The following is a 26,778-nucleotide window of genomic DNA, read 5'->3' on the forward strand; positions in this document are numbered from 1 at the left end:
ATAAATAACCCTATTTAAGCTCAGTTACACGTTTGAATTGAAAGTGACTGAGTTATTCACTTTTCCAGTTTTTATGCTTGCAAAATGCTTTTCAGAGCGAGAAAAGCATGTTTTGACCCACAATGTGTTTTTGACCCTAACACGTGAATTATGCTCAAAGTTAATGCTCTCCACTTCAAATGGTGCGCAATGGCATAAATAACCCTATTTAAGCTCAGTTACACGTTTGCATTGAAAGTGACTGAGTTATTCACTTTTCCAGTTTTTATGCGTGCAAAATGCTTTTCAGAGCGAGATTATCACTTTTTGACCAAAAAGGTGTTTTTGACCCTGACACGTGAATTGTGCTCAAAACAACTGCTCTTCACTTCCAAATGGTGCGCGATGGCATAAATAACCCTATTTAAGCTCAGTTACACGTTTGAATTGAAAGTGACTGAGTTATTCACTTTTCCAGTTTTTATGCTTGCAAAATGCTTTTCAGAGCGAGAAAAGCATGTTTTGACCCACAATGTGTTTTTGACCCTGACACGTGAATTATGCTCAAAACAACTGCTCTCCACTTCCAAATGGTGCGCAATGGCATACATAACCCTATTTAAGCTCAGTTACACGTTTGCATTGAAAGTGACTGAGTTATTCACTTTTCCAGTTTTTATGCGTGCAAAATGCTTTTCAGAGCGAGAGAATCACTTTTTGACCAAAAAGGTGTTTTGACCCTGACACGTGAATTGTGCTCAAAACAACTGCTCTTCACTTCCAAATGGTGAGCGATGGCATAAATAACCCTATTTAAGCTCAGTTACACGTTTGAATTGAAAGTGACTGAGTTATTCACTTTTCCAGTTTTTATGCTTGCAAAATGCTTTTCAGAGCGAGAAAAGCATGTTTTGACCCACAATGTGTTTTTGACCCTGACACGTGAATTATGCTCAAAACAACTGCTCTCCACTTCCAAATGGTGCGCAATGGCATAAATAACCCTATTTAAGCTCAGTTACACGTTTGAATTGAAAGTGACTGAGTTATTCACTTTTCCAGTTTTTATGCTTGCAAAATGCTTTTCAGAGCGAGAAAGCATGTTTTGACCATGAAGGTGTTTTTGACCCTGACACGTGATTGTGCTCAAAACAACTGCTCTCCACTTCCAAATGGTGCGCAATGGTATAAATAACCCTATTTAAGCTCAGTTACACGTTTGAATTGAAAGTGACTGAGTTATTCACTTTTCCAGTTTTTATGCTTGCAAAATGCTTTTCAGAGCGAGAAAAGCATGTTTTGACCCACAATGTGTTTTTGACCCTAACACGTGAATTATGCTCAAAGTTAATGCTCTCCACTTCCAAATGGTGCGCAATGGCATAAATAACCCTATTTAAGCTCAGTTACACGTTGCATTGAAAGTGACTGAGTTATTCACTTTTCCAGTTTTTATGCGTGCAAAATGCTTTTCAGAGCGAGATTATCACTTTTTGACCAAAAAGGTGTTTTTGACCCTGACACGTGAATTGTGCTCAAAACAACTGCTCTTCACTTCCAAATGGTGCGCGATGGCATAAATAACCCTATTTAAGCTCAGTTACACGTTTGAATTGAAAGTGACTGAGTTATTCACTTTTCCAGTTTTTATGCTTGCAAAATGCTTTTCAGAGCGAGAAAAGCATGTTTTGACCCACAATGTGTTTTTGACCCTGACACGTGAATTATGCTCAAAACAACTGCTCTCCACTTCCAAATGGTGCGCAATGGCATAAATAACCCTATTTAAGCTCAGTACACGTTTGCATTGAAAGTGACTGAGTTATTCACTTTTCCAGTTTTTATGCGTGCAAAATGCTTTTCAGAGCGAGAGAATCACTTTTTGACCAAAAAGGTGTTTTTGACCCTGACACGTGAATTGTGCTCAAAACAACTGCTCTTCACTTCCAAATGGTGAGCGATGGCATAAATAACCCTATTTAAGCTCAGTTACACGTTTGAATTGAAAGTGACTGAGTTATTCACTTTTCCAGTTTTTATGCTTGCAAAATGCTTTTCAGAGCGAGAAAAGCATGTTTTGACCCACAATGTGTTTTTGACCCTGACACGTGGATTGTGCTCAAAACAACTGCTCTCCACTTCCAATTGGTGCGCAATGGTATAAATAACCCTATTTAACCTCAGTTACACGTTTGAATTGAAAGTGACTGAGTTATTCACTTTTCCAGTTTTTATGTTTGCAAAATGCTTTTCAGAGCGAGAAAAGCATGTTTTGACCCACAATGTGTTTTTGACCCTAACACGTGAATTATGCTCAAAGTTAATGCTCTCCACTTCCAAATGGTGCGCAATGGCATAAATAACCCTATTTAAGCTCAGTTACACGTTTGCATTGAAAGTGACTGAGTTATTCACTTTTCCAGTTTTTATGCGTGCAAAATGCTTTTCAGAGCGAGATTATCACTTTTTGACCAAAAAGGTGTTTTTGACCCTGACACGTGAATTGTGCTCAAAACAACTGCTCTTCACTTCCAAATGGTGCGCGATGGCATAAATAACCCTATTTAAGCTCAGTTACACGTTTGAATTGAAAGTGACTGAGTTATTCACTTTTCCAGTTTTTATGCTTGCAAAATGCTTTTCAGAGCGAGAAAAGCATGTTTTGACCCACAATGTGTTTTTGACCCTGACACGTGAATTATGCTCAAAACAACTGCTCTCCACTTCCAAATGGTGCGCAATGGCATAAATAACCCTATTTAAGCTCAGTTACACGTTTGCATTGAAAGTGACTGAGTTATTCACTTTTCCAGTTTTTATGCGTGCAAAATGCTTTTCAGAGCGAGAGAATCACTTTTTGACCAAAAAGGTGTTTTTGACCCTGACACGTGAATTGTGCTCAAAACAACTGCTCTTCACTTCCAAATGGTGAGCGATGGCATAAATAACCCTATTTAAGCTCAGTTACACGTTTGAATTGAAAGTGACTGAGTTATTCACTTTTCCAGTTTTTATGCTTGCAAAATGCTTTTCAGAGCGAGAAAAGCATGTTTTGACCCACAATGTGTTTTTGACCCTGACACGTGAATTATGGCTCAAAACAACTGCTCTCCACTTCCAAATGGTGCGCAATGGCATAAATAACCCTATTTAAGCTCAGTTACACGTTTGAATTGAAAGTGACTGAGTTATTCACTTTTCCAGTTTTTATGCTTGCAAAATGCTTTTCAGAGCGAGAAAAGCATGTTTTGACCATGAAGGTGTTTTTGACCCTGACACGTGGATTGTGCTCAAACAACTGCTCTTCACTTCCAAATGGTGCGCGATGGCATAAATAACCCTATTTAAGCTCAGTTACACGTTTGCATTGAAAGTGACTGAGTTATTCACTTTTCCAGTTTTTATGCGTGCAAAATGCTTTTCAGAGCGAGAGAATCACTTTTTGACCAAAAAGGTGTTTTTGACCCTGACACGTGAATTGTGCTCAAAACAACTGCTCTTCACTTCCAAATGGTGCGCGATGGCATAAATAACCCTATTTAAGCTCAGTTACACGTTTGAATTGAAAGTGACTGAGTTATTCACTTTTCCAGTTTTTATGTTTGCAAAATGCTTTTCAGAGCGAGAAAAGCATGTTTTGACCCACAATGTGTTTTGACCCTAACACGTGAATTATGCTCAAAGTTAATGCTCTCCACTTCCAAATGGTGCGCAATGGCATAAATAACCCTATTTAAGCTCAGTTACACGTTTGCATTGAAAGTGACTGAGTTATTCACTTTTCCAGTTTTTATGCGTGCAAAATGCTTTCAGAGCGAGATTATCACTTTTTGACCAAAAAGGTGTTTTTGACCCTGACACGTGAATTGTGCTCAAAACAACTGCTCTTCACTTCCAAATGGTGCGCGATGGCATAAATAACCCTATTTAAGCTCAGTTACACGTTTGAATTGAAAGTGACTGAGTTATTCACTTTTCCAGTTTTTATGCTTGCAAAATGCTTTTCAGAGCGAGAAAAGCATGTTTTGACCCACAATGTGTTTTTGACCCTGACACGTGAATTATGCTCAAAACAACTGCTCTCCACTTCCAAATGGTGCGCAATGGCATAAATAACCCTATTTAAGCTCAGTTACACGTTTGCATTGAAAGTGACTGAGTTATTCACTTTTCCAGTTTTTATGCGTGCAAAATGCTTTTCAGAGCGAGAGAATCACTTTTTGACCAAAAAGGTGTTTTTGACCCTGACACGTGAATTGTGCTCAAAACAACTGCTCTTCACTTCCAAATGGTGAGCGATGGCATAAATAACCCTATTTAAGCTCAGTTACACGTTTGAATTGAAAGTGACTGAGTTATTCACTTTTCCAGTTTTTATGCTTGCAAAATGCTTTCAGAGCGAGAAAAGCATGTTTTGACCCACAATGTGTTTTTGACCCTGACACGTGAATTATGCTCAAAACAACTGCTCTCCACTTCCAAATGGTGCGCAATGGCATAAATAACCCTATTTAAGCTCAGTTACACGTTTGAATTGAAAGTGACTGAGTTATTCACTTTTCCAGTTTTTATGCTTGCAAAATGCTTTTCAGAGCGAGAAAAGCATGTTTTGACCATGAAGGTGTTTTTGACCCTGACACGTGGATTGTGCTCAAAACAACTGCTCTTCACTTCCAAATGGTGCGCGATGGCATAAATAACCCTATTTAAGCTCAGTTACACGTTTGCATTGAAAGTGACTGAGTTATTCACTTTTCCAGTTTTTATGCGTGCAAAATGCTTTTCAGAGCGAGAGAATCACTTTTTGACCAAAAAGGTGTTTTTGACCCTGACACGTGAATTGTGCTCAAAACAACTGCTCTTCACTTCCAAATGGTGCGCGATGGCATAAATAACCCTATTTAAGCTCAGTTACACGTTTGAATTGAAAGTGACTGAGTTATTCACTTTTCCAGTTTTTATGCTTGCAAAATGCTTTTCAGAGCGAGAAAAGCATGTTTTGACCCACAATGTGTTTTTGACCCTAACACGTGAATTATGCTCAAAGTTAATGCTCTCCACTTCCAAATGGTGCGCAATGGCATAAATAACCCTATTTAAGCTCAGTTACACGTTTGCATTGAAAGTGACTGAGTTATTCACTTTTCCAGTTTTTATGCGTGCAAAATGCTTTTCAGAGCGAGATTATCACTTTTTGACCAAAAAGGTGTTTTTGACCCTGACACGTGAATTGTGCTCAAAACAACTGCTCTTCACTTCCAAATGGTGCGCGATGGCATAAATAACCCTATTTAAGCTCAGTTACACGTTTGAATTGAAAGTGACTGAGTTATTCACTTTTCCAGTTTTTATGCTTGCAAAATGCTTTTCAGAGCGAGAAAAGCATGTTTGACCCACAATGTGTTTTTGACCCTGACACGTGAATTATGCTCAAAACAACTGCTCTCCACTTCCAAATGGTGCGCAATGGCATAAATAACCCTATTTAAGCTCAGTTACACGTTTGCATTGAAAGTGACTGAGTTATTCACTTTTCCAGTTTTTATGCGTGCAAAATGCTTTTCAGAGCGAGAGAATCACTTTTTGACCAAAAAGGTGTTTTGACCCTGACACGTGAATTGTGCTCAAAACAACTGCTCTTCACTTCCAAATGGTGAGCGATGGCATAAATAACCCTATTTAAGCTCAGTTACACGTTTGAATTGAAAGTGACTGAGTTATTCACTTTTCCAGTTTTTATGCTTGCAAAATGCTTTTCAGAGCGAGAAAAGCATGTTTTGACCCACAATGTGTTTTTGACCCTGACACGTGAATTATGCTCAAAACAACTGCTCTCCACTTCCAAATGGTGCGCAATGGCATAAATAACCCTATTTAAGCTCAGTTACACGTTTGAATTGAAAGTGACTGAGTTATTCACTTTTCCAGTTTTTATGCTTGCAAAATGCTTTTCAGAGCGAGAAAAGCATGTTTTGACCATGAAGGTGTTTTTGACCCTGACACGTGGATTGTGCTCAAAACAACTGCTCTTCACTTCCAAATGGTGCGCGATGGCATAAATAACCCTATTTAAGCTCAGTTACACGTTTGCATTGAAAGTGACTGAGTTATTCACTTTTCCAGTTTTTATGCGTGCAAAATGCTTTTCAGAGCGAGAGAATCACTTTTTGACCAAAAAGGTGTTTTTGACCCTGACACGTGAATTGTGCTCAAAACAACTGCTCTTCACTTCCAAATGGTGCGCGATGGCATAAATAACCCTATTTAAGCTCAGTTACACGTTTGAATTGAAAGTGACTGAGTTATTCACTTTTCCAGTTTTATGTTGCAAAATGCTTTTCAGAGCGAGAAAAGCATGTTTTGACCCACAATGTGTTTTTGACCCTAACACGTGAATTATGCTCAAAGTTAATGCTCTCCACTTCCAAATGGTGCGCAATGGCATAAATAACCCTATTTAAGCTCAGTTACACGTTTGCATTGAAAGTGACTGAGTTATTCACTTTTCCAGTTTTTATGCGTGCAAAATGCTTTTCAGAGCGAGATTATCACTTTTGACCAAAAAGGTGTTTTTGACCCTGACACGTGAATTGTGCTCAAAACAACTGCTCTTCACTTCCAAATGGTGCGCGATGGCATAAATAACCCTATTTAAGCTCAGTTACACGTTTGAATTGAAAGTGACTGAGTTATTCACTTTTCCAGTTTTTATGCTTGCAAAATGCTTTTCAGAGCGAGAAAAGCATGTTTTGACCCACAATGTGTTTTTGACCCTGACACGTGAATTATGCTCAAAACAACTGCTCTCCACTTCCAAATGGTGCGCAATGGCATAAATAACCCTATTTAAGCTCAGTTACACGTTTGCATTGAAAGTGACTGAGTTATTCACTTTTCCAGTTTTTATGCGTGCAAAATGCTTTTCAGAGCGAGAGAATCACTTTTTGACCAAAAAGGTGTTTTTGACCCTGACACGTGAATTGTGCTCAAAACAACTGCTCTTCACTTCCAAATGGTGAGCGATGGCATAAATAACCCTATTTAAGCTCAGTTACACGTTTGAATTGAAAGTGACTGAGTTATTCACTTTTCCAGTTTTTATGCTTGCAAAATGCTTTCAGAGCGAGAAAAGCATGTTTTGACCCACAATGTGTTTTTGACCCTGACACGTGAATTATGCTCAAAACAACTGCTCTCCACTTCCAAATGGTGCGCAATGGCATAAATAACCCTATTTAAGCTCAGTTACACGTTTGAATTGAAAGTGACTGAGTTATTCACTTTTCCAGTTTTTATGCTTGCAAAATGCTTTTCAGAGCGAGAAAAGCATGTTTTGACCATGAAGGTGTTTTTGACCCTGACACGTGGATTGTGCTCAAAACAACTGCTCTTCACTTCCAAATGGTGCGCGATGGCATAAATAACCCTATTTAAGCTCAGTTACACGTTTGCATTGAAAGTGACTGAGTTATTCACTTTTCCAGTTTTTATGCGTGCAAAATGCTTTTCAGAGCGAGAGAATCACTTTTTGACCAAAAAGGTGTTTTTGACCCTGACACGTGAATTGTGCTCAAAACAACTGCTCTTCACTTCCAAATGGTGCGCGATGGCATAAATAACCCTATTTAAGCTCAGTTACACGTTTGAATTGAAAGTGACTGAGTTATTCACTTTTCCAGTTTTTATGCTTGCAAAATGCTTTTCAGAGCGAGAAAAGCATGTTTTGACCCACAATGTGTTTTTGACCCTAACACGTGAATTATGCTCAAAGTTAATGCTCTCCACTTCCAAATGGTGCGCAATGGCATAAATAACCCTATTTAAGCTCAGTTACACGTTTGCATTGAAAGTGACTGAGTTATTCACTTTTCCAGTTTTTATGCGTGCAAAATGCTTTTCAGAGCGAGATTATCACTTTTTGACCAAAAAGGTGTTTTTGACCCTGACACGTGAATTGTGCTCAAAACAACTGCTCTTCACTTCCAAATGGTGCGCGATGGCATAAATAACCCTATTTAAGCTCAGTTACACGTTTGAATTGAAAGTGACTGAGTTATTCACTTTTCCAGTTTTTATGCTTGCAAAATGCTTTTCAGAGCGAGAAAAGCATGTTTTGACCCACAATGTGTTTTTGACCCTGACACGTGAATTATGCTCAAAACAACTGCTCTCCACTTCCAAATGGTGCGCAATGGCATACATAACCCTATTTAAGCTCAGTTACACGTTTGCATTGAAAGTGACTGAGTTATTCACTTTTCCAGTTTTTATGCGTGCAAAATGCTTTTCAGAGCGAGAGAATCACTTTTTGACCAAAAAGGTGTTTTTGACCCTGACACGTGAATTGTGCTCAAAACAACTGCTCTTCACTTCCAAATGGTGAGCGATGGCATAAATAACCCTATTTAAGCTCAGTTACACGTTTGAATTGAAAGTGACTGAGTTATTCACTTTTCCAGTTTTTATGCTTGCAAAATGCTTTTCAGAGCGAGAAAAGCATGTTTTGACCCACAATGTGTTTTTGACCCTGACACGTGAATTATGCTCAAAACAACTGCTCTCCACTTCCAAATGGTGCGCAATGGCATAAATAACCCTATTTAAGCTCAGTTACACGTTTGAATTGAAAGTGACTGAGTTATTCACTTTTCCAGTTTTTATGCTTGCAAAATGCTTTTCAGAGCGAGAAAAGCATGTTTTGACCATGAAGGTGTTTTTGACCCTGACACGTGGATTGTGCTCAAAACAACTGCTCTCCACTTCCAAATGGTGCGCAATGGTATAAATAACCCTATTTAAGCTCAGTTACACGTTTGAATTGAAAGTGACTGAGTTATTCACTTTTCCAGTTTTTATGCTTGCAAAATGCTTTTCAGAGCGAGAAAAGCATGTTTTGACCCACAATGTGTTTTTGACCCTAACACGTGAATTATGCTCAAAGTTAATGCTCTCCACTTCCAAATGGTGCGCAATGGCATAAATAACCCTATTTAAGCTCAGTTACACGTTTGCATTGAAAGTGACTGAGTTATTCACTTTTCCAGTTTTTATGCGTGCAAAATGCTTTTCAGAGCGAGATTATCACTTTTTGACCAAAAAGGTGTTTTTGACCCTGACACGTGAATTGTGCTCAAAACAACTGCTCTTCACTTCCAAATGGTGCGCGATGGCATAAATAACCCTATTTAAGCTCAGTTACACGTTTGAATTGAAAGTGACTGAGTTATTCACTTTTCCAGTTTTTATGCTTGCAAAATGCTTTTCAGAGCGAGAAAAGCATGTTTTGACCCACAATGTGTTTTTGACCCTGACACGTGAATTATGCTCAAAACAACTGCTCTCCACTTCCAAATGGTGCGCAATGGCATAAATAACCCTATTTAAGCTCAGTTACACGTTTGCATTGAAAGTGACTGAGTTATTCACTTTTCCAGTTTTTATGCGTGCAAAATGCTTTTCAGAGCGAGAGAATCACTTTTTGACCAAAAAGGTGTTTTTGACCCTGACACGTGAATTGTGCTCAAAACAACTGCTCTTCACTTCCAAATGGTGAGCGATGGCATAAATAACCCTATTTAAGCTCAGTTACACGTTTGAATTGAAAGTGACTGAGTTATTCACTTTTCCAGTTTTTATGCTTGCAAAATGCTTTTCAGAGCGAGAAAAGCATGTTTTGACCATAAAGGTGTTTTTGACCCTGACACGTGGATTGTGCTCAAAACAACTGCTCTCCACTTCCAATTGGTGCGCAATGGTATAAATAACCCTATTTAACCTCAGTTACACGTTTGAATTGAAAGTGACTGAGTTATTCACTTTTCCAGTTTTTATGTTTGCAAAATGCTTTTCAGAGCGAGAAAAGCATGTTTTGACCCACAATGTGTTTTTGACCCTAACACGTGAATTATGCTCAAAGTTAATGCTCTCCACTTCCAAATGGTGCGCAATGGCATAAATAACCCTATTTAAGCTCAGTTACACGTTTGCATTGAAAGTGACTGAGTTATTCACTTTTCCAGTTTTTATGCGTGCAAAATGCTTTTCAGAGCGAGATTATCACTTTTTGACCAAAAAGGTGTTTTTGACCCTGACACGTGAATTGTGCTCAAAACAACTGCTCTTCACTTCCAAATGGTGCGCGATGGCATAAATAACCCTATTTAAGCTCAGTTACACGTTTGAATTGAAAGTGACTGAGTTATTCACTTTTCCAGTTTTTATGCTTGCAAAATGCTTTTCAGAGCGAGAAAAGCATGTTTTGACCCACAATGTGTTTTTGACCCTGACACGTGAATTATGCTCAAAACAACTGCTCTCCACTTCCAAATGGTGCGCAATGGCATAAATAACCCTATTTAAGCTCAGTTACACGTTTGCATTGAAAGTGACTGAGTTATTCACTTTTCCAGTTTTTATGCGTGCAAAATGCTTTTCAGAGCGAGAGAATCACTTTTTGACCAAAAAGGTGTTTTTGACCCTGACACGTGAATTGTGCTCAAAACAACTGCTCTTCACTTCCAAATGGTGAGCGATGGCATAAATAACCCTATTTAAGCTCAGTTACACGTTTGAATTGAAAGTGACTGAGTTATTCACTTTTCCAGTTTTTATGCTTGCAAAATGCTTTTCAGAGCGAGAAAAGCATGTTTTGACCCACAATGTGTTTTTGACCCTGACACGTGAATTATGCTCAAAACAACTGCTCTCCACTTCCAAATGGTGCGCAATGGCATAAATAACCCTATTTAAGCTCAGTTACACGTTTGAATTGAAAGTGACTGAGTTATTCACTTTTCCAGTTTTTATGCTTGCAAAATGCTTTTCAGAGCGAGAAAAGCATGTTTTGACCATGAAGGTGTTTTTGACCCTGACACGTGGATTGTGCTCAAAACAACTGCTCTTCACTTCCAAATGGTGCGCGATGGCATAAATAACCCTATTTAAGCTCAGTTACACGTTTGCATTGAAAGTGACTGAGTTATTCACTTTTCCAGTTTTTATGCGTGCAAAATGCTTTTCAGAGCGAGAGAATCACTTTTTGACCAAAAAGGTGTTTTTGACCCTGACACGTGAATTGTGCTCAAAACAACTGCTCTTCACTTCCAAATGGTGCGCGATGGCATAAATAACCCTATTTAAGCTCAGTTACACGTTTGAATTGAAAGTGACTGAGTTATTCACTTTTCCAGTTTTTATGCTTGCAAAATGCTTTTCAGAGCGAGAAAAGCATGTTTTGACCCACAATGTGTTTTTGACCCTGACACGTGAATTATGCTCAAAACAACTGCTCTTCACTTCCAAATGGTGCGCGATGGCATAAATAACCCTATTTAAGCTCAGTTACACGTTTGAATTGAAAGTGACTGAGTTATTCACTTTTCCAGTTTTTATGCTTGCAAAATGCTTTTCAGAGCGAGAAAAGCATGTTTTGACCCACAATGTGTTTTTGACCCTGACACGTGAATTATGCTCAAAACAACTGCTCTCCACTTCCAAATGGTGCGCAATGGCATAAATAACCCTATTTAAGCTCAGTTACACGTTTGAATTGGAAGTGACTGAGTTATTCACTTTTCCAGTTTTTATGCTTGCAAAATGCTTTTCAGAGCGAGAAAAGCATGTTTTGACCCACAATTTGTTTTTGACCCTAACACGTGAATTATGCTCAAAGTTAATGCTCTCCACTTCCAAATGGTGCGCAATGGCATAAATAACCCTATTTAAGCTCAGTTACACGTTTGCATTGAAAGTGACTGAGTTATTCACTTTTCCAGTTTTTATGCGTGCAAAATGCTTTTCAGAGCGAGAGAATCATGTTTTGACCCACAATGTGTTTTTGACACTGACACGTGAATTATGCTCTAAACAACTGCTCTCCACTTCCAAATGGTGCGCAATGGCATAAATAACCCTATTTAAGCTCAGTTACACGTTTGCATTGAAAGTGACTGAGTTATTCACTTTTCCAGTTTTTATGCGTGCAAAATGCTTTTCAGAGCGAGAGAATCACTTTTTGACCAAAAAGGTGTTTTTGACCCTGACACGTGAATTGTGCTCAAAACAACTGCTCTTCACTTCCAAATGGTGCGCGATGGCATAAATAACCCTATTTAAGCTCAGTTACACGTTTGAATTGAAAGTGACCGAGTTATTCACTTTTCCAGTTTTTATGCTTGCAAAATGCTTTTCAGAGCGAGAAAAGCATGTTTTGACCCACAATGTGTTTTTGACCCTGACACGTGAATTATGCTCAAAACAACTGCTCTCCACTTCCAAATGGTGCGCGATGGCATAAATAACCCTATTTAAGCTCAGTTACACGTTTGCATTGAAAGTGACTGAGTTATTCACTTTTCCAGTTTTTATGCGTGCAAAATGCTTTTCAGAGCGAGAGAATCACTTTTTGACCAAAAAGGTGTTTTTGACCCTGACACGTGAATTGTGCTCAAAACAACTGCTCTTCACTTCCAAATGGTGCGCGATGGCATAAATAACCCTATTTAAGCTCAGTTACACGTTTGAATTGAAAGTGACCGAGTTATTCACTTTTCCAGTTTTTATGCTTGCAAAATGCTTTTCAGAGCGAGAAAAGCATGTTTTGACCCACAATGTGTTTTTGACCCTGACACGTGAATTATGCTCAAAACAACTGCTCTCCACTTCCAAATGGTGCGCAATGGCATAAATAACCCTATTTTAGCTCAGTTACACGTTTGCATTGAAAGTGACTGAGTTATTCACTTTTCCAGTTTTTATGCTTGCAAAATGCTTTTCAGAGCGAGAAAAGCATGTTTTGACCCACAATGTGTTTTTGACCCTGACACGTGAATTATGCTCAAAACAACTGCTCTCCACTTCCAAATGGTGCGCAATGGCATAAATAACCCTATTTAAGCTCAGTTACACGTTTGCATTGAAAGTGACTGAGTTATTCACTTTTCCAGTTTTTATGCGTGCAAAATGCTTTTCAGAGCGAGAGAATCACTTTTTGACCCACAATGTGTTTTTGACCCTGACACGTGAATTATGCTCAAAACAACTGCTCTCCACTTCCAAATGGTGCGCAATGGCATAAATAACCCTATTTAAGCTCAGTTAAACGTTTGAATTGAAAGTGACTGAGTTATTCACTTTTCCAGTTTTTATGCTTGCAAAATGCTTTTCAGAGCGAGAAAAGCATGTTTTGACCCACAATGTGTTTTTGACCCTGACACGTGAATTATGCTCAAAACAACTGCTCTCCACTTCCAAATGGTGCGCAATGGCATAAATAACCCTATTTAAGCTCAGTTACACGTTTGCATTGAAAGTGACTGAGTTATTCACTTTTCCAGTTTTTATGCGTGCAAAATGCTTTTCAGAGCGAGAGAATCACTTTTTGACCAAAAAGGTGTTTTTGACCCTGACACGTGAATTATGCTCAAAACAACTGCTCTCCACTTCCAAATGGTGCGCAATGGCATAAATAACCCTATTTAAGCTCAGTTAAACGTTTGAATTGAAAGTGACTGAGTTATTCACTTTTCCAGTTTTTATGCTTGCAAAATGCTTTTCAGAGCGAGAAAAGCATGTTTTGACCCACAATGTGTTTTTGACCCTGACACGTGAATTATGCTCAAAACAACTGCTCTCCACTTCCAAATGGTGCGCAATGGCATAAATAACCCTATTTAAGCTCAGTTACACGTTTGCATTGAAAGTGACTGAGTTATTCACTTTTCCAGTTTTTATGCTTGCAAAATGCTTTTCAGAGCGAGAAAAGCATGTTTTGACCCACAATGTGTTTTTGACCCTAACACGTGAATTATGCTCAAAGTTAATGCTCTCCACTTCCAAATGGTGCGCAATGGCATAAATAACCCTATTTAAGCTCAGTTACACGTTTGCATTGAAAGTGACTGAGTTATTCACTTTTCCAGTTTTTATGCGTGCAAAATGCTTTTCAGAGCGAGATTATCACTTTTTGACCAAAAAGGTGTTTTTGACCCTGACACGTGAATTGTGCTCAAAACAACTGCTCTTCACTTCCAAATGGTGCGCGATGGCATAAATAACCCTATTTAAGCTCAGTTACACGTTTGAATTGAAAGTGACTGAGTTATTCACTTTTCCAGTTTTTATGCTTGCAAAATGCTTTTCAGAGCGAGAAAAGCATGTTTTGACCCACAATGTGTTTTTGACCCTGACACGTGAATTATGCTCAAAACAACTGCTCTCCACTTCCAAATGGTGCGCAATGGCATAAATAACCCTATTTAAGCTCAGTTACACGTTTGCATTGAAAGTGACTGAGTTATTCACTTTTCCAGTTTTTATGCGTGCAAAATGCTTTTCAGAGCGAGAGAATCACTTTTTGACCAAAAAGGTGTTTTTGACCCTGACACGTGAATTGTGCTCAAAACAACTGCTCTTCACTTCCAAATGGTGAGCGATGGCATAAATAACCCTATTTAAGCTCAGTTACACGTTTGAATTGAAAGTGACTGAGTTATTCACTTTTCCAGTTTTTATGCTTGCAAAATGCTTTTCAGAGCGAGAAAAGCATGTTTTGACCATAAAGGTGTTTTTGACCCTGACACGTGGATTGTGCTCAAAACAACTGCTCTCCACTTCCAATTGGTGCGCAATGGTATAAATAACCCTATTTAACCTCAGTTACACGTTTGAATTGAAAGTGACTGAGTTATTCACTTTTCCAGTTTTTATGTTTGCAAAATGCTTTTCAGAGCGAGAAAAGCATGTTTTGACCCACAATGTGTTTTTGACCCTGACACGTGAATTATGCTCAAAACAACTGCTCTCCACTTCCAAATGGTGCGCAATGGCATAAATAACCCTATTTAAGCTCAGTTACACGTTTGAATTGAAAGTGACTGAGTTATTCACTTTTCCAGTTTTTATGCTTGCAAAATGCTTTTCAGAGCGAGAAAAGCATGTTTTGACCATGAAGGTGTTTTTGACCCTGACACGTGGATTGTGCTCAAAACAACTGCTCTTCACTTCCAAATGGTGCGCGATGGCATAAATAACCCTATTTAAGCTCAGTTACACGTTTGCATTGAAAGTGACTGAGTTATTCACTTTTCCAGTTTTTATGCGTGCAAAATGCTTTTCAGAGCGAGAGAATCACTTTTTGACCAAAAAGGTGTTTTTGACCCTGACACGTGAATTGTGCTCAAAACAACTGCTCTTCACTTCCAAATGGTGCGCGATGGCATAAATAACCCTATTTAAGCTCAGTTACACGTTTGAATTGAAAGTGACTGAGTTATTCACTTTTCCAGTTTTTATGCTTGCAAAATGCTTTTCAGAGCGAGAAAAGCATGTTTTGACCCACAATGTGTTTTTGACCCTGACACGTGAATTATGCTCAAAACAACTGCTCTTCACTTCCAAATGGTGCGCGATGGCATAAATAACCCTATTTAAGCTCAGTTACACGTTTGAATTGAAAGTGACTGAGTTATTCACTTTTCCAGTTTTTATGCTTGCAAAATGCTTTTCAGAGCGAGAAAAGCATGTTTTGACCCACAATGTGTTTTTGACCCTGACACGTGAATTATGCTCAAAACAACTGCTCTCCACTTCCAAATGGTGCGCAATGGCATAAATAACCCTATTTAAGCTCAGTTACACGTTTGAATTGAAAGTGACTGAGTTATTCACTTTTCCAGTTTTTATGCTTGCAAAATGCTTTTCAGAGCGAGAAAAGCATGTTTTGACCCACAATGTGTTTTTGACCCTAACACGTGAATTATGCTCAAAGTTAATGCTCTCCACTTCCAAATGGTGCGCAATGGCATAAATAACCCTATTTAAGCTCAGTTACACGTTTGCATTGAAAGTGACTGAGTTATTCACTTTTCCAGTTTTTATGCGTGCAAAATGCTTTTCAGAGCGAGAGAATCACTTTTTGACCCACAATGTGTTTTTGACCCTGACACGTGAATTATGCTCAAAACAACTGCTCTCCACTTCCAAATGGTGCGCAATGGCATAAATAACCCTATTTAAGCTCAGTTAAAGGTTTGAATTGAAAGTGACTGAGTTATTCACTTTTCCAGTTTTTATGCTTGCAAAATGCTTTTCAGAGCGAGAGAATCACTTTTTGACCCACAATGTGTTTTTGACCCTGACACGTGAATTATGCTCAAAACAACTGCTCTCCACTTCCAAATGGTGCGCAATGGCATAAATAACCCTATTTAAGCTCAGTTACACGTTTGCATTGAAAGTGACTGAGTTATTCACTTTTCCAGTTTTTATGCGTGCAAAATGCTTTTCAGAGCGAGAGAATCACTTTTTGACCAAAAAGGTGTTTTTGACCCTGACACGTAAATTGTGCTCAAAACAACTGCTCTTCACTTCCAAATGGTGAGCGATGGCATAAATAACCCTATTTAAGCTCAGTTACACGTTTGAATTGAAAGTGACTGAGTTATTCACTTTTCCAGTTTTTATGCTTGCAAAATGCTTTTCAGAGCGAGAAAAGCATGTTTTGACCATAAAGGTGTTTTTGACCCTGACACGTGGATTGTGCTCAAAACAACTGCTCTCCACTTCCAATTGGTGCGCAATGGTATAAATAACCCTATTTAACCTCAGTTACACGTTTGAATTGAAAGTGACTGAGTTATTCACTTTTCCAGTTTTTATGTTTGCAAAATGCTTTTCAGAGCGAGAAAAGCATGTTTTGACCCACAATGTGTTTTTGACCCTAACACGTGAATTATGCTCAAAGTTAATGCTCTCCACTTCCAAATGGTGCGCAATGGCATAAATAACCCTATTTAAGCTCAGTTACACGTTTGCATTGAAAGTGACTGAGTTATTCACTTTTCCAGTTTTTATGCGTGCAAAATGCTTTTCAGAGCGAGAGAATCACTTTTTGACCAAAAAGGTGTTTTTGACCCTGACACGTGAATTGTGCTCAAAACAACTGCTCTTCACTTCCAAAAGGTGCGCGATGGCATAAATAACCCTATTTAAGCTCAGTTACACGTTTGAATTGAAAGTGACTGAGTTATTCACTTTTCCAGTTTTTATGCTTGCAAAATGCTTTTCAGAGCGAGAAAAGCATGTTTTGACCCACAATGTGTTTTTGACCCTGACACGTGAATTATGCTCAAAACAACTGCTCTCCACTTCCAAATGGTGCGCAATGGCATAAATAACCCTATTTAAGCTCAGTTACACGTTTGCATTGAAAGTGACTGAGTTATTCACTTTTCCAGTTTTTATGCGTGCAAAATGCTTTTCAGAGCGAGAGAATCACTTTTTGACCAAAAAGGTGTTTTTGACCCTGACACGTGAATTGTGCTCAAAACAACTGCTCTTCACTTCCAAATGGTGAGCGATGGCATAAATAACCCTATTTAAGCTCAGTTACACGTTTGAATTGAAAGTGACTGAGTTATTCACTTTTCCAGTTTTTATGCTTGCAAAATGCTTTTCAGAGCGAGAAAAGCATGTTTTGACCATAAAGGTGTTTTTGACCCTGACACGTGGATTGTGCTCAAAACAACTGCTCTCCACTTCCAATTGGTGCGCAATGGTATAAATAACCCTATTTAACCTCAGTTACACGTTTGAATTGAAAGTGACTGAGTTATTCACTTTTCCAGTTTTTATGTTTGCAAAATGCTTTTCAGAGCGAGAAAAGCATGTTTTGACCCACAATGTGTTTTTGACCCTGACACGTGAATTATGCTCAAAACAACTGCTCTCCACTTCCAAATGGTGCGCAATGGCATAAATAACCCTATTTAAGCTCAGTTACACGTTTGAATTGAAAGTGACTGAGTTATTCACTTTTCCAGTTTTTATGCTTGCAAAATGCTTTTCAGAGCGAGAAAAGCATGTTTTGACCATGAAGGTGTTTTTGACCCTGACACGTGGATTGTGCTCAAAACAACTGCTCTTCACTTCCAAATGGTGCGCGATGGCATAAATAACCCTATTTAAGCTCAGTTACACGTTTGCATTGAAAGTGACTGAGTTATTCACTTTTCCAGTTTTTATGCGTGCAAAATGCTTTTCAGAGCGAGAGAATCACTTTTTGACCAAAAAGGTGTTTTTGACCCTGACACGTGAATTGTGCTCAAAACAACTGCTCTTCACTTCCAAATGGTGCGCGATGGCATAAATAACCCTATTTAAGCTCAGTTACACGTTTGAATTGAAAGTGACTGAGTTATTCACTTTTCCAGTTTTTATGCTTGCAAAATGCTTTTCAGAGCGAGAAAAGCATGTTTTGACCCACAATGTGTTTTTGACCCTGACACGTGAATTATGCTCAAAACAACTGCTCTTCACTTCCAAATGGTGCGCGATGGCATAAATAACCCTATTTAAGCTCAGTTACACGTTTGAATTGAAAGTGACTGAGTTATTCACTTTTCCAGTTTTTATGCTTGCAAAATGCTTTTCAGAGCGAGAAAAGCATGTTTTGACCCACAATGTGTTTTTGACCCTGACACGTGAATTATGCTCAAAACAACTGCTCTCCACTTCCAAATGGTGCGCAATGGCATAAATAACCCTATTTAAGCTCAGTTACACGTTTGAATTGAAAGTGACTGAGTTATTCACTTTTCCAGTTTTTATGCTTGCAAAATGCTTTTCAGAGCGAGAAAAGCATGTTTTGACCCACAATGTGTTTTTGACCCTAACACGTGAATTATGCTCAAAGTTAATGCTCTCCACTTCCAAATGGTGCGCAATGGCATAAATAACCCTATTTAAGCTCAGTTACACGTTTGCATTGAAAGTGACTGAGTTATTCACTTTTCCAGTTTTTATGCGTGCAAAATGCTTTTCAGAGCGAGAGAATCACTTTTTGACCCACAATGTGTTTTTGACCCTGACACGTGAATTATGCTCAAAACAACTGCTCTCCACTTCCAAATGGTGCGCAATGGCATAAATAACCCTATTTAAGCTCAGTTAAAGGTTTGAATTGAAAGTGACTGAGTTATTCACTTTTCCAGTTTTTATGCTTGCAAAATGCTTTTCAGAGCGAGAGAATCACTTTTTGACCCACAATGTGTTTTTGACCCTGACACGTGAATTATGCTCAAAACAACTGCTCTCCACTTCCAAATGGTGCGCAATGGCATAAATAACCCTATTTAAGCTCAGTTACACGTTTGCATTGAAAGTGACTGAGTTATTCACTTTTCCAGTTTTTATGCGTGCAAAATGCTTTTCAGAGCGAGAGAATCACTTTTTGACCAAAAAGGTGTTTTTGACCCTGACACGTAAATTGTGCTCAAAACAACTGCTCTTCACTTCCAAATGGTGAGCGATGGCATAAATAACCCTATTTAAGCTCAGTTACACGTTTGAATTGAAAGTGACTGAGTTATTCACTTTTCCAGTTTTTATGCTTGCAAAATGCTTTTCAGAGCGAGAAAAGCATGTTTTGACCATAAAGGTGTTTTTGACCCTGACACGTGGATTGTGCTCAAAACAACTGCTCTCCACTTCCAATTGGTGCGCAATGGTATAAATAACCCTATTTAACCTCAGTTACACGTTTGAATTGAAAGTGACTGAGTTATTCACTTTTCCAGTTTTTATGTTTGCAAAATGCTTTTCAGAGCGAGAAAAGCATGTTTTGACCCACAATGTGTTTTTGACCCTAACACGTGAATTATGCTCAAAGTTAATGCTCTCCACTTCCAAATGGTGCGCAATGGCATAAATAACCCTATTTAAGCTCAGTTACACGTTTGCATTGAAAGTGACTGAGTTATTCACTTTTCCAGTTTTTATGCGTGCAAAATGCTTTTCAGAGCGAGAGAATCACTTTTTGACCAAAAAGGTGTTTTTGACCCTGACACGTGAATTGTGCTCAAAACAACTGCTCTTCACTTCCAAATGGTGAGCGATGGCATAAATAACCCTATTTAAGCTCAGTTACACGTTTGAATTGAAAGTGACTGAGTTATTCACTTTTCCAGTTTTTATGCTTGCAAAATGCTTTTCAGAGCGAGAAAAGCATGTTTTGACCCACAATGTGTTTTTGACCCTGACACGTGAATTATGCTCAAAACAACTGCTCTCCACTTCCAAATGGTGCGCAATGGCATAAATAACCCTATTTAAGCTCAGTTACACGTTTGCATTGAAAGTGACTGAGTTATTCACTTTTCCAGTTTTTATGCGTGCAAAATGCTTTTCAGAGCGAGAGAATCACTTTTTGACCAAAAAGTTGTTTTTGACCCTGACACGTGAATTGTGCTCAAAACAACTGCTCTTCACTTCCAAATGGTGCGTGATGGCATAAATAACCCTATTTAAGCTCAGTTACACGTTTGAATTGAAAGTGACTGAGTTATTCACTTTTCCAGTTTTTATGCTTGCAAAATGCTTTTCAGAGCGAGAAAAGCATGTTTTGACCCACAATGTGTTTTTGACCCTGACACGTGAATTATGCTCAAAACAACTGCTCTCCACTTCCAAATGGTGCGCAATGGCATAAATAACCCTATTTAAGCTCAGTTACACGTTTGAATTGAAAGTGACTGAGTTATTCACTTTTCCAGTTTTTATGCTTGCAAAATGCTTTTCAGAGCGAGAAAAGCATGTTTTGACCATAAAGGTGTTTTTGACCCTGACACGTGGATTGTGCTCAAAACAACTGCTCTCCACTTCCAAATGGTGCGCAATGGTATAAATAATCCTATTTAAGCTCAGTTACACGTTTGAATTGAAAGTGACTGAGTTATTCACTTTTCCAGTTTTTATGCTTGCAAAATGCTTTTCAGAGCGAGAAAAGCATGTTTTGACCCACAATGTGTTTTTGACCCTAACACGTGAATTATGCTCAAAGTTAATGCTCTCCACTTCCAAATGGTGCGCAATGGCATAAATAACCCTATTTAAGCTCAGTTACACGTTTGCATTGAAAGTGACTGAGATTCACTTTTCCAGTTTTTATGCGTGCAAAATGCTTTTCAGAGCGAGATTATCACTTTTTGACCAAAAAGGTGTTTTTGACCCTGACACGTGAATTGTGCTCAAAACAACTGCTCTTCACTTCCAAATGGTGCGCGATGGCATAAATAACCCTATTTAAGCTCAGTTACACGTTTGAATTGAAAGTGACTGAGTTATTCACTTTTCCAGTTTTTATGCTTGCAAAATGCTTTTCAGAGCGAGAAAAGCATGTTTTGACCCACAATGTGTTTTTGACCCTGACACGTGAATTATGCTCAAAACAACTGCTCTTCACTTCCAAATGGTGCGCGATGGCATAAATAACCCTATTTAAGCTCAGTTACACGTTTGAATTGAAAGTGACTGAGTTATTCACTTTTCCAGTTTTTATGCTTGCAAAATGCTTTTCAGAGCGAGAAAAGCATGTTTTGACCCACAATGTGTTTTTGACCCTGACACGTGAATTATGCTCAAAACAACTGCTCTCCACTTCCAAATGGTGCGCAATGGCATAAATAACCCTATTTAAGCTCAGTTAAACGTTTGAATTGAAAGTGACTGAGTTATTCACTTTTCCAGTTTTTATGCTTGCAAAATGCTTTTCAGAGCGAGAAAAGCATGTTTTGACCCACAATGTGTTTTTGACCCTGACACGTGAATTATGCTCAAAACAACTGCTCTCCACTTCCAAATGGTGCGCAATGGCATAAATAACCCTATTTAAGCTCAGTTACACGTTTGCATTGAAAGTGACTGAGTTATTCACTTTTCCAGTTTTTATGCGTGCAAAATGCTTTTCAGAGCGAGAGAATCACTTTTTGACCAAAAAGGTGTTTTTGACCCTGACACGTAAATTGTGCTCAAAACAACTGCTCTTCACTTCCAAATGGTGAGCGATGGCATAAATAACCCTATTTAAGCTCAGTTACACGTTTGAATTGAAAGTGACTGAGTTATTCACTTTTCCAGTTTTTATGCTTGCAAAATGCTTTTCAGAGCGAGAAAAGCATGTTTTGACCATAAAGGTGTTTTTGACCCTGACACGTGGATTGTGCTCAAAACAACTGCTCTCCACTTCCAATTGGTGCGCAATGGTATAAATAACCCTATTTAACCTCAGTTACACGTTTGAATTGAAAGTGACTGAGTTATTCACTTTTCCAGTTTTTATGTTTGCAAAATGCTTTTCAGAGCGAGAAAAGCATGTTTTGACCCACAATGTGTTTTTGACCCTAACACGTGAATTATGCTCAAAGTTAATGCTCTCCACTTCCAAATTGTGCGCAATGGCATAAATAACCCTATTTAAGCTCACTTACAAATTTGCATTGAAAGTGACTGAGTTATTCACTTTTCCAGTTTTTATGCGTGCAAAATGCTTTTCAGAGCGAGAGAATCACTTTTTGACCAAAAAGGTGTTTTTGACCCTGACACGTGAATTGTGCTCAAAACAACTGCTCTTCACTTCCAAATGGTGAGCGATGGCATAAATAACCCTATTTAAGCTCAGTTACACGTTTGAATTGAAAGTGACTGAGTTATTCACTTTTCCAGTTTTTATGCTTGCAAAATGCTTTTCAGAGCGAGAAAAGCATGTTTTGACCCACAATGTGTTTTTGACCCTGACACGTGAATTATGCTCAAAACAACTGCTCTCCACTTCCAAATGGTGCGCAATGGCATAAATAACCCTATTTAAGCTCAGTTACACGTTTGAATTGAAAGTGACTGAGTTATTCACTTTTCCAGTTTTTATGCTTGCAAAATGCTTTTCAGAGCGAGAAAAGCATGTTTTGACCATAAAGGTGTTTTTGACCCTGACACGTGGATTATGCTCAAAACAACTGCTCTTCACTTCCAAATGGTGCGCGATGGCATAAATAACCCTATTTAAGCTCAGTTACACGTTTGAATTGAAAGTGACTGAGTTATTCACTTTTCCAGTTTTTATGCTTGCAAAATGCTTTTCAGAGCGAGAAAAGCATGTTTTGACCATAAAGGTGTTTTTGACCCTGACACGTGGATTGTGCTCAAAACAACTGCTCTCCACTTCCAATTGGTGCGCAATGGTATAAATAACCCTATTTAACCTCAGTTACACGTTTGAATTGAAAGTGACTGAGTTATTCACTTTTCCAGTTTTTATGTTTGCAAAATGCTTTTCAGAGCGAGAAAAGCATGTTTTGACCCACAATGTGTTTTTGACCCTAACACGTGAATTATGCTCAAAGTTAATGCTCTCCACTTCCAAATGGTGCGCAATGGCATAAATAACCCTATTTAAGCTCAGTTACACGTTTGCATTGAAAGTGACTGAGTTATTCACTTTTCCAGTTTTTATGCGTGCAAAATGCTTTTCAGAGCGAGAGAATCACTTTTTGACCAAAAAGGTGTTTTTGACCCTGACACGTGAATTGTGCTCAAAACAACTGCTCTTCACTTCCAAATGGTGAGCGATGGCATAAATAACCCTATTTAAGCTCAGTTACACGTTTGAATTGAAAGTGACTGAGTTATTCACTTTTCCAGTTTTTATGCTTGCAAAATGCTTTTCAGAGCGAGAAAAGCATGTTTTGACCCACAATGTGTTTTTGACCCTGACACGTGAATTATGCTCAAAACAACTGCTCTCCACTTCCAAATGGTGCGCAATGGCATAAATAACCCTATTTAAGCTCAGTTACACGTTTGCATTGAAAGTGACTGAGTTATTCACTTTTCCAGTTTTTATGCGTGCAAAATGCTTTTCAGAGCGAGAGAATCACTTTTTGACCAAAAAGTTGTTTTTGACCCTGACACGTGAATTGTGCTCAAAACAACTGCTCTTCACTTCCAAATGGTGCGTGATGGCATAAATAACCCTATTTAAGCTCAGTTACACGTTTGAATTGAAAGTGACTGAGTTATTCACTTTTCCAGTTTTTATGCTTGCAAAATGCTTTTCAGAGCGAGAAAAGCATGTTTTGACCCACAATGTGTTTTTGACCCTGACACGTGAATTATGCTCAAAACAACTGCTCTCCACTTCCAAATGGTGCGCAATGGCATAAATAACCCTATTTAAGCTCAGTTACACGTTTGAATTGAAAGTGACTGAGTTATTCACTTTTCCAGTTTTTATGCTTGCAAAATGCTTTTCAGAGCGAGAAAAGCATGTTTTGACCATAAAGGTGTTTTTGACCCTGACACGTGGATTGTGCTCAAAACAACTGTTCTCCACTTCCAAATGGTGCGCAATGGTATAAATAATCCTATTTAAGCTCAGTTACACGTTTGAATTGAAAGTGACTGAGTTATTCACTTTTCCAGTTTTTATGCTTGCAAAATGCTTTTCAGAGCGAGAAAAGCATGTTTTGACCCACAATGTGTTTTTGACCCTAACACGTGAATTATGCTCAAAGTTAATGCTCTCCACTTCCAAATGGTGCGCAATGGCATAAATAACCCTATTTAAGCTCAGTTACACGTTTGCATTGAAAGTGACTGAGATTCACTTTTCCAGTTTTTATGCGTGCAAAATGCTTTTCAGAGCGAGATTATCACTTTTTGACCAAAAAGGTGTTTTTGACCCTGACACGTGAATTGTGCTCAAAACAACTGCTCTTCACTTCCAAATGGTGCGCGATGGCATAAATAACCCTATTTAAGCTCAGTTACACGTTTGAATTGAAAGTGACTGAGTTATTCACTTTTCCAGTTTTTATGCTTGCAAAATGCTTTTCAGAGCGAGAAAAGCATGTTTTGACCCACAATGTGTTTTTGACCCTGACACGTGAATTATGCTCAGAACAACTGCTCTCCACTTCCAAATGGTGCGCAATGGCATAAATAACCCTATTTAAGCTCAGTTACACGTTTGCATTGAAAGTGACTGAGTTATTCACTTTTCCAGTTTTTATGCGTGCAAAATGCTTTTCAGAGCGAGAGAATCACTTTTTGACCAAAAAGGTGTTTTTGACCCTGACACGTGAATTGTGCTCAAAACAACTGCTCTTCACTTCCAAAAGGTGCGCGATGGCATAAATAACCCTATTTAAGCTCAGTTACACGTTTGAATTGAAAGTGACTGAGTTATTCACTTTTCCAGTTTTTATGCTTGCAAAATGCTTTTCAGAGCGAGAAAAGCATGTTTTGACCCACAATGTGTTTTTGACCCTGACACGTGAATTATGCTCAAAACAACTGCTCTCCACTTCCAAATGGTGCGCAATGGCATAAATAACCCTATTTAAGCTCAGTTACACGTTTGCATTGAAAGTGACTGAGTTATTCACTTTTCCAGTTTTTATGCGTGCAAAATGCTTTTCAGAGCGAGAGAATCACTTTTTGACCAAAAAGGTGTTTTTGACCCTGACACGTAAATTGTGCTCAAAACAACTGCTCTTCACTTCCAAATGGTGAGCGATGGCATAAATAACCCTATTTAAGCTCAGTTACACGTTTGAATTGAAAGTGACTGAGTTATTCACTTTTCCAGTTTTTATGCTTGCAAAATGCTTTTCAGAGCGAGAAAAGCATGTTTTGACCCACAATGTGTTTTTGACCCTAACACGTGAATTATGCTCAAAGTTAATGCTCTCCACTTCCAAATGGTGCGCAATGGCATAAATAACCCTATTTAAGCTCACTTACACGTTTGCATTGAAAGTGACTGAGTTATTCACTTTTCCAGTTTTTATGCGTGCAAAATGCTTTTCAGAGCGAGAGAATCACTTTTTGACCAAAAAGGTGTTTTTGACCCTGACACGTGAATTGTGCTCAAAACAACTGCTCTTCACTTCCAAATGGTGAGCGATGGCATAAATAACCCTATTTAAGCTCAGTTACACGTTTGAATTGAAAGTGACTGAGTTATTCACTTTTCCAGTTTTTATGCTTGCAAAATGCTTTTCAGAGCGAGAAAAGCATGTTTTGACCCACAATGTGTTTTTGACCCTGACACGTGAATTATGCTCAAAACAACTGCTCTCCACTTCCAAATGGTGCGCAATGGCATAAATAACCCTATTTAAGCTCAGTTACACGTTTGAATTGAAAGTGACTGAGTTATTCACTTTTCCAGTTTTTATGCTTGCAAAATGCTTTTCAGAGCGAGAAAAGCATGTTTTGACCATAAAGGTGTTTTTGACCCTGACACGTGGATTATGCTCAAAACAACTGCTCTTCACTTCCAAATGGTGCGCGATGGCATAAATAACCCTATTTAAGCTCAGTTACACGTTTGAATTGAAAGTGACTGAGTTATTCACTTTTCCAGTTTTTATGCTTGCAAAATGCTTTTCAGAGCGAGAAAAGCATGTTTTGACCATAAAGGTGTTTTTGACCCTGACACGTGGATTGTGCTCAAAACAACTGCTCTCCACTTCCAAATGGTGCGCAATGGTATAAATAACCCTATTTAAGCTCAGTTACACGTTTGAATTGAAAGTGACTGAGTTATTCACTTTTCCAGTTTTTATGCTTGCAAAATGCTTTTCAGAGCGAGAAAAGCATGTTTTGACCCACAATGTGTTTTTGACCCTAACACGTGAATTATGCTCAAAGTTAATGCTCTCCACTTCCAAATGGTGCGCAATGGCATAAATAACCCTATTTAAGCTCAGTTACACGTTTGCATTGAAAGTGACTGAGTTATTCACTTTTCCAGTTTTTATGCGTGCAAAATGCTTTTCAGAGCGAGATTATCACTTTTTGACCAAAAAGGTGTTTTTGACCCTGACACGTGAATTGTGCTCAAAACAACTGCTCTTCACTTCCAAATGGTGCGCGATGGCATAAATAACCCTATTTAAGCTCAGTTACACGTTTGAATTGAAAGTGACTGAGTTATTCACTTTTCCAGTTTTTATGCTTGCA

The sequence above is a fragment of the Micromesistius poutassou genome (genome assembly GCF_964030765.1).
Source record: "Micromesistius poutassou genome assembly, chromosome: 10".
Lineage (NCBI taxonomy): Eukaryota > Metazoa > Chordata > Actinopteri > Gadiformes > Gadidae > Micromesistius > Micromesistius poutassou.